This window comes from Arvicanthis niloticus, chromosome 11 (assembly GCF_011762505.2).
Source record: "Arvicanthis niloticus isolate mArvNil1 chromosome 11, mArvNil1.pat.X, whole genome shotgun sequence".
Classification (NCBI taxonomy): Eukaryota; Metazoa; Chordata; class Mammalia; order Rodentia; family Muridae; genus Arvicanthis; species Arvicanthis niloticus.
Window position 1 is genome coordinate 16547420 of NC_047668.1, and position 16462 is coordinate 16563881.

Below are 16462 nucleotides of genomic sequence, written 5' to 3' on the forward strand. Positions count from 1 at the left end.
AATCCTACCTCAGCATATTGACCATCAGATTGTAATTGACAGGTGATGCGTTTGCATAATGCACAGCCAATTATCCTACACCTCAATATGTATAATTTTATTTGATTATTGTATTTCAATTAAACTTGAAGAAAATATGTGATTTGTAAAGATTATGGTCCAGTGGAATTTCTAGCAGGTATTATCAGGAGTAGGTTCTATCACATCATTGATTTGGGATATCTCCAATGATCCTAACAGGCATTATCATATCCTTCCATGGGTGTAGATAACTGTATGTTATGCACACAACATATCAATTAACTATTTTATATGTACCGAGTCATCAGAATAATCTTCCATTATGTAGGCTGACATATGTGCATGTTACTTAGATGTTATTGGAAAATCTTTATTTGTATTACTTTTATTTATATATCAATTATAAAATGTTTGATTTATTTTTATAAAATTTGAACTCATTTTAAAATTTTTTATTATTGTTATGTTTTATGTATATGAATGTTTTACCTGCATGAATGTGTACCATGTGTATGCAGTGTCAGCAGAGGCTGGAAGAGGGAGCTAGATCTCCAGGAACTGGTGTTAATAGCTGGTTACGATCTACCTTGTGGGTGCTAGAAACTGAATAAACCCAGGTGTTCTGCAAGAGCAGCCAGTTCTCTTGACAGCTGAGCCATCTCCCCAGCCTCAAGCATTGATTTCTTTACACTTACACCTGAGCAATTGCACTATTGATGGATGGTGATCTGCTAGTGCAGAGTGTGGGGCAGAAGTGCCCATTTCTTATATAATCACAAATTTAAAGTCTGTACTGTCACTGAGAAGAGCAGAATATGAGCAGCAATAGTTTATGTAATTTTTCTTTTGGTCAGCAATGCCTAAAATGGATGTGGTTTTTACAAACAAGAGAAGTTGGTTATTGAAGCAGAGAGATTCTTCAGCTTACAACTTCCATGTTGTTATTCTATAGTAGATAATACTACACTATAAGTTATGAGGCTTGATAATTATTACAAAATAAAAGGATTTTTAATAGTAATTCTGCTACTGCTTCTGAGTGTGTGACCCTATCAATGAGGTTTTTTGCTCCATAAAGAATGTAACAAAACATGTAATTTTCAAAAAGTGTCATTTTAGCTTCATAAAATTTACAGGCAAATGGATGGAACTTGAAAATATCATCCTGAGTAAGGTAACCCAGTCATAAAAGAATACACATGACATGGTATGTACTCACTGATGAATGGATATTAGTCAAAAAGAAGCTCAGAATAGCGCAGCCCGCCTGCAGAGGGCGCGGGTCCCTCTGCACTCTCTCTCTGACCCGCGGGTTCGAATCCCGCTCACTCCTGCGCATCTCCCCCCTCCCCCCCCCCCGAATCTCGTGGGAAAAAAAAAAAAAGAATACACATGATACAACTCACAGACCACATGAAATCCAAGAAGAAGGAAGTCAGGTGCTAGAGGATACACCACCATGACTCAGAAAAAGTTGGAGGAATAAAACTGAGGAGAGATAACTAGCTATGTGACTTAGAATAGTAATCAAATTACAAGCTAGTTGAGGAACAAGCCTAGCTTAAAGCCTAGGTATTAATTTATAAATGGGGCAGACATAGAACGAACAAATGATTACATATAGGATTGTTCATGCTATGAGGTCGGCAAGGCTGTGTGTGTGTGTGTGTGTGTGTGTGTGTGTTGCATGGGTGTGCATGCACATGTGCATTTGTGTAAATGTGTGTACACGTGGAGACCATAGGAGAACATTGGGTGTTCTCATTTTCTGCTACAGTCCCTTGAGTTCTCACTGAACATGAAGCTCCCTATTTTGGCTGGGCTAGTTGGCCAGTGCACCCTTGAGATCCACCTCTCTCCATCACCCCAGTACTCAGGATAACAAGCATGCATAGCCATGCCCAATTCTTTTTTTTGTTTTGTTTTGGTTTGGTTTGGTTTTTTTTTTGGGGGGGGGGGGGTTCAAGACAGGGTTTCTCTGTATAGCCCTGGCTGTCCTGGAACTCACTCTGTAGACCAGGCTGGCCTTGAACTCAGAAATCTGCCTGCCTCTGCCTCCCAAGTGCTGGGATTAAAGGCGTTCGCCACCACTGCCTGGCGCCATGCCCAATTCTTTATGTGAGTTCTGGGAATTCAAATTTGGGTTCTCATGTTGGTAGGTGCACACTGATTTGTTGAGTCATCACCCTAAGCCCTCAGGGCAATTTGTGACTGTCTATTTTTAAAGATCAGAGTAGCTAGCTGATTTATTTTAGGGGAACTTGTTGAAAACACACAGATTTCTTAATACCCATACAGATGAATATATGCCACTGAGAAATGGTAGTTCACTTGGAGTGGCCACCACCAGAGAAGCACTTAGAAGAAACAGATTCATGGACACAAAATGAGATCTGGATACCTGTACTTCTGCTTAATGCAACACACACTTCTACATCTAAACACTTGTGTGAATTGGGGTGTTATTGGTTTTAGATAATAGCAATTTATTACAGAGGTCCATAAACATGTTTAATGACCTTCCTTTGAACTGCATTGGAATTCTGTTTTAATTTCTGAGGTATCAATTTCTCATTATAACATTGCTCGTGTCCTGATTGTGGTAATTTGTAATTTTCCTCCCTCCTGGACTTCAACATTCTTTGATATTCTATGTCTGATGTTTCTATTCTCAAGAAGACTTCTCTGGTTTTTTCATCAGTTATTGCTTTTCGCCTTCTGTAATAGCCCTTAACGTTTTCTTAGTTCAGCATAAATTTAAGTTTCATCGACTGCTTTTGTTTTGCACATTTAAGCTAATTTGCTAGGACCTATCTTATACAATCCATTTTCAGAGATAACTCTATAAAGTTATCTCTTCCATACAAGAAGAAGGTATTCAGCTAAATAATCTGTAGATTTCTCATATTCAATAAAAATAAGAAGTGAGAAAGCAAATTTGTATGACTGACTGCTCTTAAAATAATTTTGAACAAGGTCAGGGTAAGTCATTCAGAAAAGCTTCAGACCAGGAAGGGAACAAAATGTGCTGGCTAAATAGGACAGAAATCAAATACCGAGTAAAGGGCTTTTCCCATTTATCATAATTAGCTTATCTCAGAAATGTTTTTCTGCTCTGCCTTTTAAAACTCAGATCCTTGCCTTCTCATGATGCAAGTAGTCTGCACCAAAGACCACAGGCTCAGCCAAAGTCATTTACATCCAAATGATTCTTGACATTAGAACACTGAAGAAAAGACAACCTTTTCAATAAATGAGTGGGGCAATTGGGTATCCACATACAACAGGATTAAGTTAGACTCTTTCTCTTACCAGTTACAAAACTCAACTCTCAAACAAGGCATGATGGCACTCACCTAAAACCCCAGAACTTTGGAGATGGAAGCTGAGGACATTCAAGGCCATTCTTGACTATATTCCAAATCTAAAACTATCCTTGCCTACATACCAAGGACAAGGTCAGCCTGGGCTACATGAGCTCCAGCCCTAAAAAAGAAAATTTACTTTTAAAACTTACTGAAGACTTATATATAAGACCAGAAACTGAAACCACTAAAACAATTATAGCATAATAATATCTGTATAAAACTCTAAAAGCATAGAAAATAAAAGCAAAATTAGATAAAAGAGTAATGACATTGTTGGATCCTGAGATCCAAACTGGGAAGATGTGCTCCCACAGAAACACTCACAGACAGGGTGTTTGATGCAAAAGCAAGAGGTTTAATGATCCAGAGCACTGAGGTCCCCCACCCCACCCCATGCAGGCTAGAGGAACCCTGAGCTATAGCTAAGAGCAGTTTTATACAGTTTTCACAGGGTTTACAAGGGAGGTCTTACAATCACCTCTTAGACAATGTTAACCACAAAGGCTGACCTCAAACAGCCACTCCCATGCCTGGTTTCTTGGCAACATTATCTTAATGACAAGGAGTGTTAGCTAAGTCTATCTTACCATAGCTCCAGTTTACCCAGGTTTACTGTGCTAAGGGTCCAGCTTCCTGATAACTTTTTAATTCTCTTATCTTGGACCCTTCTCTTGGAATGTATGTGTAAGTCTTTAGAATGTACTTCTCCTGGAACGTGTCTCTGGAGAAGTTAATTTTTAAGTTTAGTCTGAGACCTGAGATTTCTTCAACATCAAACTCCAGCTCATACACAACAAAGGGAACAATCATCTGTGTGGAAAGACTGAGAAAAAACAGTTGCAAACTGCACTCTGACAAGGACTGCATATCCATTAAACATAAGGACTCTAAAGCCTCAATGCCAAAAACAAATAACAGTGGATAATACTATTTTCCCAATAAAATTATTAACACCAACTTGATATGTATTGACACTAACTTAGATAATATGTGAGAAGATGAGAACAGGAGGCAAAAGGAGCACCGAGAAAAGCGATGAGGAGTAAGACTGAAGTACACGATACACGTACAGTCATGAGACTGTCACAGTGAAGCCCATTATCTGCTCTGTCCTAGATTTGGTTTCTATTGCTGTGATAAAACTCCATGGCCAAAAGCAACTTGAGAAGAAGGTTTGTTTTTATTTTTGTTTTGTTTTGGCTTTGGTTCCCAGAACATTTAGCTCCATACCATCCCCCATCACAACAGAAAGTCAAGGCAGAAACTCAGGCAGAAACTGAAGCAGAATCTATGGAGGAGTGCTGTTTACTGGCTCTATCTCATGGTGAAAGAATCTCAAGTCCCAGCATAAATTTAAAAATTAACTTCACCAGATACGCAATCCAGGATAAGCACATTCCAAAGACTTACACATACATTCCAGAAGGGCCTAAGATAAGAGGTTATCAAGAAGCTGGGCCCTTAACTCAATAAACCTGGGTAAACAGAAACTCAATAAACCTGGGTAAACAGGAGCAAAGACAAGATAGACTTAGCTAACATTCATTGTCACAAGATAATGTATAAATATGAGTTGCCAGAAAACCAGGCAACAGCCGTTTAAGAACAGCCTTTGTAGATAACATTGTCTAAGAGATGACTGTAAAACTGCCCTTGTATCCTGTGAAAAAACAGTATAAAAACTGCCCTTAGTTTTAGCTCAGGGTTCCTCTAGCCTGCGTGTGGGGGCACCCCAGTGCACTGGAATCAATTAAACCTCTTGCTTTTGCATTGAACCCCCTGTCCATGAGTGTTTCTGTTGGAGTGTTTCCCACCACCACCCCCGACCCCCACCTACCTAGTGGTGATACCACTCACAGGGAACTGATCCCTCCGGCATAAATCTAAAAAGGGAACGGTCCACAGACTTGCCTACAGGCAATCTGATGAAAGCATTCTCTTAGTAGAGGTTTCTCTTTGTTGTGGATAGCCCTGGTCTTGTATTTTGGTGCTAATTCTGCTTTCCTGAGAGGGGCTGCAGATAAAGAGTGAATCAGTACACAGGTGACTTCTTGTGAACCTTCTGCCCACTTTAATTTGTAGAATAAAGGCTGGAGCCCGTGGTTGGGCAGTAAAAGGGGAGGTGGATCGAAGAGTTTTGGGGGGAAGAGGAGGAGGAGGATGACAGAGAGGAAGGTGGAAGGACAATGGAGGAGAAGCACGTGGCCTGAAAATACCGCATGTTATAAGGGATCTCATGGATAGGGAATAGTGTAGTGGTAATTCTGCCCAATCTAGGCGTGCAGTTTGTATTTATAATATTTGAGTTGTATTTTTATTGATTGGGCCTTCTTGGGTTAAAGATTTACTGCAACACCTCATCCCAGATTAATCTGTGCCAAGTAAAAGGCTAAGCATGGTAGTACTGACCTGTAATCTCAGAACTTGGAGAGTTCAAGGTCATACTTGACTTCTGTGTTAGTCAATAGTCTATAGGAGAAAAGAACGTGTATCGAAGGAGGGTTTAAAGATTGACTTATATGATACAGTCTGGCTAGTCCAACAGTGGCTGCCTCCATGGAAGAGGACAAGAACCCAAGGCTGGAGGCCTCAACAGGACTAATGTGTCATGGAAGGACTGAATGATTCTTGGTGAGCCACTGGTATACACCATATGGTGGAAACCTGGCGAATCTGTAAAGGAATACACCAGCAACAGGATAGATGCCCTTACCATCAATAATGAAGATAAGCAGGCAAAAGCAAAGCTTCCATCTTCCATCTCCTTTTAATTGGGCTTCTATCAGCAGGTACGGCACACACTTAGGGTAAGTCTTCTTACTTTAAATGATTGGATCAAAAAAAGACCCTGAAAGAGTCCACTTCCAGTAGACAAACAGGGCTCCAAGTGGAGGGATGGGGTTACCAACCCACAGTTAAAATTTCTGACCCAGAAGTGTTCCCGTCTAAAAAAAAATTACAGGGACAAAAATGGAAAAGAAACTGAAGGAAAGGCTGTCTAGTGGCCAGCCCAGCTTGGGATTCATCAGAGGGAGGGCACTAAGGTTTCACACTATTACTGATGCCATGATGTGTCTTTAAAGACGAGAGCCTACCATGGCTTTCCTCTAAGAGGCCCTATCAGCAGCTGACTGAGACAGATGCAGATACTTACATCCAACCATTGGAATGGAAGAATTGGGGGAAGGATTGAAGGAGCTGAAGGGGAGGGTGACTCAATAGGAAGATCAGCAGTCTCAACTAACCTGGACCCCAAGGAGCTCCCAGAGACTGAGCCACCAAACAGGCAGCATAAATGGGCTGGTCCAAGCTGTCCCCCTCACCCCTACCCCTCACATATGTAGCAGAGGACTTCCTGGTCTGGCCTCAGTGGGAGAGGATGCACATAATCCTCAAGAGACTTGATGTCCCAGGGAAGAGTGTAGGGGGAGGAAGCACCTTCTCGGGAACAAGCAGAGGGGAAATGGGATGAAGAACTGTGAGAGGGGAGACTTGTGGGGGGTAACAAATAGAAAGTAAATAAATAAAATAATTAATTAATTAATTAATTAATTAAATAGAAAGAAAGCTCCTGACAGGAGTGCTCACTGGTATGCCTCTTGATTGACTAAAGATCTAGTTAAGGTGACAACCAAGATTGATCACAGCTACTGTTGAGCCCTGTCCCCCTAGCAGAGCTCTAGCCATTTTGTTCCATGCCCACCAGCTATTTCCTATTATTGCTGTAATAATATGCCTGTCGGTCATTGACATGGAAAAGTAACTTGACTCAGAGCAGAGTCATGCTGACCACACAACCTGTTAGGTTCTGTGTGATATGAGGTTTGTTAATCTTAAGAAATCCCCCAGCTGCAGCCTTTACTCAGGACCAAGCAAGATAGGGATCATCCTGAATAGAGCTTAAAACCAGCCTAGGGTGCATAAGGCCTTTAAACAAAAATAAATAAATAATTTTTAAAATGCAATAGGTCTAAATAAACATTTGTCAAAAGAAAACAACCCTGAGATTCCACCTCACACCAGTCAGAATGGCTAAGATCAAAAACTCAGGTGATACCAGATGCTCGAGGATGTGGAGAAAGAGGAACATTCCTCCATTGTTGGTAGGATTGCAAGTTGGTACAACCACTCTGGAAATCAATCTGGTGGTTCCTCAGAAAACTGGACATAGCATTACCTGAGGACCCAGCTATACCACTCCTGGGCCATATACCCAAAGATGCCCCAACATATAACAAGGACACAAGCTCCACTACATTCATAGCAGCCTTATTTATATTAGCCAAAAGCTGGAAAGGACCCAGATATCCTTCAACAGAGGAATGGATACAGAAAATGTGGTACTTTTACACAATGGAATATTACTCACCTATTAAAAACAATGAATTTGTGAAATTTTTAGGCAAATGGTCTGAACTAAAAAATATCATCCTGAGTGAGGTAACCCAATCACAAAAGAACACGAATGGTATGTACTTATTGATAATTGGATATTAGCCCAAAAGCTCGAAATAACCAAGATACAACTCACAGACCGCATGAATCTCATGAAGAAGGAAGACCAAAGTGTGGGTGCTTCAGTCCTTCTTAGAAGAAGTAACAAAATACTCATGAGAGCAAATATGAAGACAAAATGTGGGATAGAAACTGAAGAGGGTGTCGTCTGGAGACTGTTCCACCTGGATATCACCAAAGGTAGCCGCTGATGTGAATGCCAGGAAGTGCATGCTGACAGGAGCCTGATATAGCTGTCTCCTTAGAGGTCTGGCAAAGCCTGAAATATACAGAGGCAGATGCTCACAGCTAACCATTGAACTGATCATGGGGTTCCCAATGGAGAAGTTAGAGAGAAGACTGAAGGAGCTGAAAGGGTTTGTGGCCCTATAGGAAGAGCAACAATACCAACCAACCAGAGCTCCAGAGTCTAAACACCAGCCTGGGAGCACATAGGGAGGGACCCATGACCCAGCTGTATATGTAGGGAAGGATGGCCTTGTAGGGCATAGGTGGGAGAGAAGGTCCTTGGTCCCATGAAGGTTAAATACCCCAGTGTGGGGAAATTCAAGGGCGGGGAGTTGGGAGTGGGTGTGTGGGTGGGGGTACATCCTCACAGAAGCAGGAGGGGGGGGATGGGATAGGCAGTTCCTGGGTGAGGGGGAAATGGGAAAAGGGGATAACATCTAAAATATTCCTAATCTTCAGGGACATGCAAATTAAAGTCACAAGAAGATACACTCCACTCCACTAAAAATTTCTATTTTCAAAAATGTATCTTTTAGATAACAAGTTGTGGCAAGAAAATGGGGAAAGGAGAACTCAGTGAACACTACTGTTGGGAGTGAAGATTAGCACATCATTATAGAAAGCAGTGTAAAGGGTCTTCAAAAATGCCCGTGTATACACAGCATGTGTGCTGTCTAGTTTTATGTCAACATAACACAAGCTAAAGTCATCTGAGAGGAGGAACCTCAACTGAGAAAATGCCTCTAAGCAGAGGTGTGGGCAAGCCTGTAGGGCATTTTCTTTATCAGTGATTGACAGGGAGGGCCAAGCCTCCCTTGTGGGGTGGTACCCTCCCTGAGCTGCTGGTCCCAGGAACCACAAGAAAACAGGCCAAATAAGCCGGAGGGAGCAAGCCAGTAAGCAGCACCTCTCGACAGCTTCTGCATCAGCTCCTGCCTTTGGGTTTTCTGTTTGAGTTCCTTTTCTGAATGCCTTTGATGATGCACTGTGATATGGAACATTAAGTCAAATAAACCTGTTCCTACCCAAGTTCTTTTGGTCATGATGTTTCATCACAGCGATAGAAACCCTAACAAAGACACCATGTGATCCAGCAACCCCAGTAACAGACAAATGTATCTGTAAAAGAAACAATATCAATGTCAATGAGACGGCCATGTTCCATCCATAGTAGCCAAGAAGTAGACACAACATCCTAGGTATCCATCAACAGTTGAATGGATGAAGAAAATGTGGTACCTATCACAACCAAATACTGTTCTATCATTTTATCTTATCATTTGCCTCTACATGGGTGGAATTAGAAGTGCTTGTGTTAAGTGAGCTAAGGCAGGTAGAGAAAAACAACTATCACATCTCTCATTCACACACAGAATCTAGAAAATGTTGGTCTCCTAGGAAATGAGAGTGGAATGCTGTTACCAGAGGCAGTTAGATAGGAGCAGGAAGTTCTGGGATGCACAGTAAGGTGACCATAAACAACAACTCTGCACTGCATATCTAAAAAACAAGAACAAGATTTTTCCATGTTTCAACTATGAGGAAATGTTTGAGGAGACAAAATTTTTCATGTTTTAACCATGAAGATCAGTTTGAAGAAACAGAATTAAACATCCTGCAATATGACACCATTAATATGTGTCATTCTTATGTCTAAATTATCTTTACAAATAGTTGTTTTGAGATAGAATCTCACTGTGTATCCTTAACTGTCCTGGAGCTTATTATCTAGAACAGACTGTCCTCAGTCTCACAGAGATCTGCCTGTCTCTACTCCCTGAGTGCTTCCTGTATGCCAGAATGCCTGGCCCATTCAATTAATTTCAAATAACTTTAAAAAGAAATTGTAAACCCAAATTCTTTCTGAAAAACAACATACAATGAAAGAAACACTATTATAAATTCTCTTTATCCTAAGATACAAGATTCTTGTTGCAGGATATTTTATAACACTGGAACCTTAAGATTTTCTTCTTTACTGTATTTACTAGGGGGGTGGGGGGGGGTGATGGGACTCGACCTTATCACATACCTTTAATTCCTCTGACTGGAATACAGACACGCTTTAGTACCACCTTTAATCCCAAACAAGGAAGGTAAAGTTAATTTGTAGAAGGAAGCACCCATGTTTCAAAGTGATGTCTAATTGAGTGGCAGACAAAGTGACGGATCAGAGAAAGATAGAAAGATTTGACAGAATAGGATATGCCCAACTCTAACGAGAAAAGAGAGGAAAGGAAAGCTACCTGAGGGCCAGTGCTGGGTGGGGGCGGTTTTATCTGGAGAGTTGTACAGAGACAAGGAGATAGGGTGCCCAGAGAGAACAAGCTAGACAGAGGTGAAAACAGAATGGGCCAGAGAAAGGGGACGTGGCTGCAGGCACACTCACAATGGCACACATGTAGAGGTTAGTGGACAGTCCTCGGGAGTTAGTTTTCTTCTTCCACTGTAGATTCTAGGGATTGAACCCAATTCCTGAAGCTTGAGTGTCAAGTGCTTTTAAACACTGAGCCATCCCACTGGCCCAAGCAAAGGTTTTTAAAACAACTAAGAAAGTGAAACTACAGGAATGCCCAACAGGAACAGTCAGTATTCAAACTTTTCAATCAGACAAGGAAGTGCAATAAAATATCCTACAGGCTCATCAGAATAGCTAGAATATAAGGAATGAAAAAAATCAAATGTTGACAAGGTTAGAGAGTTACTCTCTAACCTTGAGAGTTAGAGAGAAGTCTCATACATTTCTGGAAGAAATTGAAAACAACACAAACAATCTGGAATATATTCTGATGTTATAAGATTCATCCTGGTACCTAGCAATTCAATCCCAGACATCTGCCTGAGAGAAATGAAAATGCATGACCCACAAGACTTAAATAAAAATGCTCATGATAGCTTTGTTTCTAGTAGTCTTGAATTAAAAGAAAAAGCAGTTCAGATGTGAATCAAATAGAAGAATGGAAAATTGTACTGTATTCTTCAAGAAAAAGACATTCAAAAGGATAGTGAGACAATATATATGAATCCCAAGAACATGTGAGAGAAAGCTAACAACTATGAACATATATAATATGATTCCCTCTATGCAAAACTTTTAAAAAAGGGCAAAACTAAAACATCATTATAGTTTGATTTACCCATGAATATCTATTTGTTAAAATATACCAATACAAATAATATTTTCACAGCTTAGGTATAAAAATTGATGTTTTAACAGCTATAAATAGATATATTGAGCTCCAGTTGTTAATATACATATTAAAGTGTATAGGAGAAACTATATGATATTCATCAATTTAGATGAATTAACAGGTTGATAAAAGGATGAATTGATAGACAATAATGTGAAAGTGATGGAGTAAAAAGTGAATAAAATCTAGGCATGGAGAGATGGCTGAGCAGGGAAGTACTTCTACCTACATTGGATGATTCACAAGCACCTGTAACTCCAGCTTCAAAAGATCCAATTCGGGCTAGGACTGGGAAGTTGGCTCAGATATTTTGGTCATCCTGATAAGCCCTTAGAAATAGTGATCACGGGAGTGTTCATGGAATTGTGTTTAATGCCTTGCTCGTTCTTGGACTATTTGTGTTTATTGTCTTGCATGTTCCTTGACTATTTGCATCTATCGTATTGCTAGACCTTCAACCTAGAACTTACCTTAATACATGCATGTAATTAAAATGATATAAGCCCCAGAGTCCAGGAGTCAAAGCCGGTTGTCAACCTAGTCCTGTCCTGCACTCGCCTGTCTCTTCTTTTTTTTCTTTCAACATGACAGATGCCACTGTGCCCTTCGCCAAGAACTTTTTGGCTGGTGGAGTGGCCGGGGCCATCTCCATGAAGGCGGCAGCACCCATCGACCCGGTCAAGCTGCTATGGCATGTGCAGCATACCAGCAAGCAAAAGGGCAGATAGCAATACAAGAGCATTATAGACTACGTGGTTCGTATATCCAAGGAACAGGAGTCCTGTCCTTCTGGCGTGGTAACCTGGCCGATGTAAACAGATACTTCCCTACCCAGGCTCTCAACTTTGCCTTCAAAGATAAATACAAGCAGATCTTTCTGGATGGTGTGGACAAGAGGACCCAGTTTTGGCGCTACTTTGCAGGGAACCTGGCGTCAAGTGGTACCGCTGGGGCCACATCCTTATGCTTTGTGTACCCTCTTGATTTTGCCCGTACTTGTCTAGCAGAAGATGTGGGCAAAGCTAGAGCTGAAAAGGAATTCAAAAGCCTTGGTAGCTGTCTGATTAAGATCTACAAATCTGATGGATTTAAGGGCCTGCACCAAGGCTTAAATGTGTCAGTACAGGGCATCATCATCTACCGAGCTGCCTACTTTGGTATCTATGACACTGCAAAGGGAATGCTCCCAGATCCCGAGAATACTCACATCTTCATCAGCTGCATGATTGCACAGTCTGTCACTGCTGTTGCTGGCCTGACTTCTTATCCTTTTGACACGGCTCGCTGTTGTATGTTGATGCAGTCGGGACGCAGAGGAACTGATATCATGTATACAGGCACGCTTGACTGCTGGCGGAAGATCGCTCGCGATGAAGGAAGCAAGGCTTTTTTCAAGGGTGCATAGTCCAGTGTTCTCAAAGGCATGAGTGGTGCCTTTGTGCTTGTCTTGTATGATGAGATCAAGAAGTACACATAATTATGTCCTAGGTGTTCTCCCCAAGAACAGGCCTGTTGTATAATACACCATGTCTTGAACATTCTGGACAGATTCTCTGGGCTTGTCTGTTTTATCAATGGCAACTGTTTACCAGTTGATAAGTGGGAAGCAATAATATTCCTCTGACCAGTTTTCTCTTAAAGCCATTTCCATAATGACAATAATGATGGGGCTCAATTATATTTTTATTTCAGTCACTCCTGATAATAAAAAAATTGAAGAAATAAAAATATCCAAAACCAAAAAAAAGTAAAATAAAATGGTATAAAAGCAAAAAGGAGGATGGGGGATGGGATGGGGGTTCTAAGGAGGAGAAATGAGGAAAGGGGATGACACCTGAAATGTAAATAAATAAACTATCCAATAAAAAAAAAGAAAGAACACAAAGAAGATCCAATGCCCTATTCAGCCTCCAATGATCTCTGTACACACACACACACACACACACACACACGAGATAGATAGATAGATAGATAGATAGATAGATAGATAGATAGATAGAAGATAGACAGACAGATTGATTCTTTTTAAAAGGCTAATAAAATCATGATAGTATGAATCCTTCTAAAATTATTTGATTCAAACTCTTTCAAATTTGCTATTTGTTTCATTTTCTTGATGATTAAGAGATAATTCTCCCCAAAATGGACCTCCAATTTTAGGTCTTAAGTAAATCTGGATAAATCGAGAGATGGTGGGGCATATCTGAAAACTCAGAAGGCTTGGGACTTCAAGGTCATCCTAGAAAATAGAGTGAGGCAGATTTTTTTAATGGGAGCAATGAAAACCATGAGCTCAAAATTGTGTTTTTCTAGTTTCTTGCCATAGATTCATCTTATAAATGCTTGTGCAAGATTCTCTATTTCACATAAGAACTTCACTCCTTTCAAGGATTTTGAGTATTATCAAAAACAGAAATACTCAGGATCCTTGAAACTACAATTTCTACTTAAAGTTCTTCTTTTCTCTCCTTTTCACAAAAAGATAGACTCTAACTTACAGATTTTTATATCTTGGTAATCACATCCAAATATGGATGGAATGAGCATTGTCTAGTAATATTACCTCCAAGAATAAAGCTTAAAATGAGAGTTAAGGAAAAAAAGAAAAGGCTTTAAAATGATGTGAATAATATTATTCTCCAATTTCTTTTGAAAAGAAAGTGTGTGTGTGTGTGTGTGTGTGAGAGAGAGAGAGAGAGAGAGAGAGAGAGAGAAAGGAAAGAGAGACAGAGGCATTTCTTGGAAAAGTGGGTAATACAGATATTCATAAATTATCTAAGGAAAATGGCATTTAAGAACAAAACAAGAGCTGGCAAGATGGCTCTGTGGTTAAGAACACTGGTTGCTCTTCCAGAGGACCAGGTTTGAGTCTCAGCATCCACATAGAAATAAAAACTATCTGTTATTCCACTCCCAGGAATATACTACCCTCTTTGGCCTCTGCAGGTACTGTGTGCATGTGGTGCACAAACACACACATAAAATAAACTAAAAATATAAAATAAAATTTAAAAAGCAAAACCAAACATAATGATGTGAGCATGTCAAAGAAACAAGGGATCCATCCCAGTGCCCAAGACTACCACCATATGTACAACAAAATAAAGTCCAAAACAAAGTTATAGCACAATTAATAAAATGTGTATATATCCATAGTGGTATAGATAGACAGAAAGACAGATAGACAGACAGACAGACAGACAGACAGACAGACAGATAGATAAAACAAGGGATGGTGTCATTTATTACATAAAAGACATAAATCTCCCTTCTCAAAGAAGTCAATGTAGATTCCTTTTCCTCAAGGAGATTTACCACAGCTTCCCACATCCTAAATGCCTACACAATGGCCTTCAGTGTGCAAAGGGTAGAGAAAGAGAATAACTTTACAGAGAAAACCTGATAGACAATACCTCAGTCAGGCAGGTTAACTTCCACAGTGACAAGTCATGTTGATAGCACAAACCTATTTTTTTTCGAAGAATTGGGCTAGCCTTCACTCTTGGCTCCTAGAAAGGAGACGGCTCCTTGACATTTTCAAAGAAATAGGAGTGGCTTTGTTTTTTATAAACATCTCAGACCACATCTAAGTTTGTAACAAGATGGCCCAGGCCGGAGGCTGGCCATGGTAGAAATATCTGCTACGAGGGCCAGGCTTTCTGAGTTAGCAGGCTGGGAACTCAGAGGCAAGGGAGGCCAGCTCAGCCCAGCACCTTCCACAGAGGAGAGAAACACTGGAGACTGAGTCAGAAACAAAGTCAGAAATTCAAATAAGTTAACCCAAGATAAATCCTGGACTCCGAAACTCGGAAGCCCAGTGATGAACACAATGATGTCCTGAGAGTGTGGCCACTTGAAAAGGCCGTGGAAGCTCCATGCTGTAAAGTTGTGACCTAGTGACCCACCTCTGTGTGTCTCTTCCCTTGGATGATACCGATCTGTATCTTTTGTAATAAAGGTACACAGCATTGCCCCATGGTTGTGATGGAACACCCGAGAAGACCATGAGGGAGGAAGGTGGATTTTGGCTCATTGCTTCAGTCCGTGCTCACTTGGCTCCTTTGTGGCAGCTGAGGTGAGGTAGAAGATTGTGCTGGGGTTCCCATGGTGGAGCAGAGATGCTCGCCTCAGAACAGCAAGGAAGCAAAACAGAGAAAGAGGAAGTAACTGGGCTCTCAAGGCACCCTCTCGGGGCGTACTTCCAATGACTATCTTCCATACTAGCCTTTACCTCCTAAAGGTTCCAGCAACTCGAAATAGCACCACAGACTGGCAGCCAAGCCTTCAACACCTGGCCTTTTAAAGATGATAAAAAACCAAACCATAACAATTTACAATCAATGTTGCATTTTGTTCCTGAATCTTATGAGTGGTTAGAGTGGCTTATCACTACAGACTCGAGGAAATCCTTAGCTTTCAGCTAGCTGAAGATAGCATGGATGGAAGAGCACCAGACTCATGGAAACTAAGTCTTGTTGGATACCAGGCCCTTAACCCAGTGTCTACACTAACTACGAGCGGTTTGCTTTAGAACCCTGCAGTGGTATTGCAGCAACCAGATGATAATGTGAAAAGTATTCTATCTCTGTAATCTCTCCCCAAATACATGATCCTAGTCTAATGATGCATAAAATGAGAAGAATCCTAGTTGAGGGCCATGCTGTTCTTGATCATCAGTCCTCATAACTGTCAAAGTCATCAGAAACAGAGCAAGTCTGAAGATCATTTCAGCTGAGAGTCACCTAGAGAGACACAACAATTGATTGGAATCAGAGACTCAGGATTGGGTTCTGGAACAGTGCAAGGACACAAGGCAAAAACTAATGAGACTAAAATCAAATATGAACCTGACTAGTAATAATAAATAAATAAGCATTTGTCAATTGTTACAAATATAATTTTTCTGAGGGAATAAGGAGTATTGGTGATGGTGTCTGAGAATATTCTGTGTAGTTTTGTATATTTTTGATGAATCTAAATTTTCAAACTTTATCTTTTAAAAAAGGAACATAAAAGAAATATCTTGTGGTCCAGAACAGAACATATACCAAATAAGCCAGGAGCAGGTGCCTGCTAATCGGCTGGATTAGTTGCTGTTACTAACACTCTAGGAATCCTAGATCAATTCAACAAAATTTA

The 16462-nt window shown here is 40.6% G+C and overlaps 1 pseudogene; it reads left to right on the top strand.

Annotated features, from left to right (window-relative positions):
- The first annotated feature begins 4957 nt into the window (after nucleotides 1-4957).
- Nucleotides 4958-12897, top strand: LOC117717045 (ADP/ATP translocase 2-like; annotated as a pseudogene).
- Nucleotides 12898-16462: the final 3565 nt, after the last annotated feature.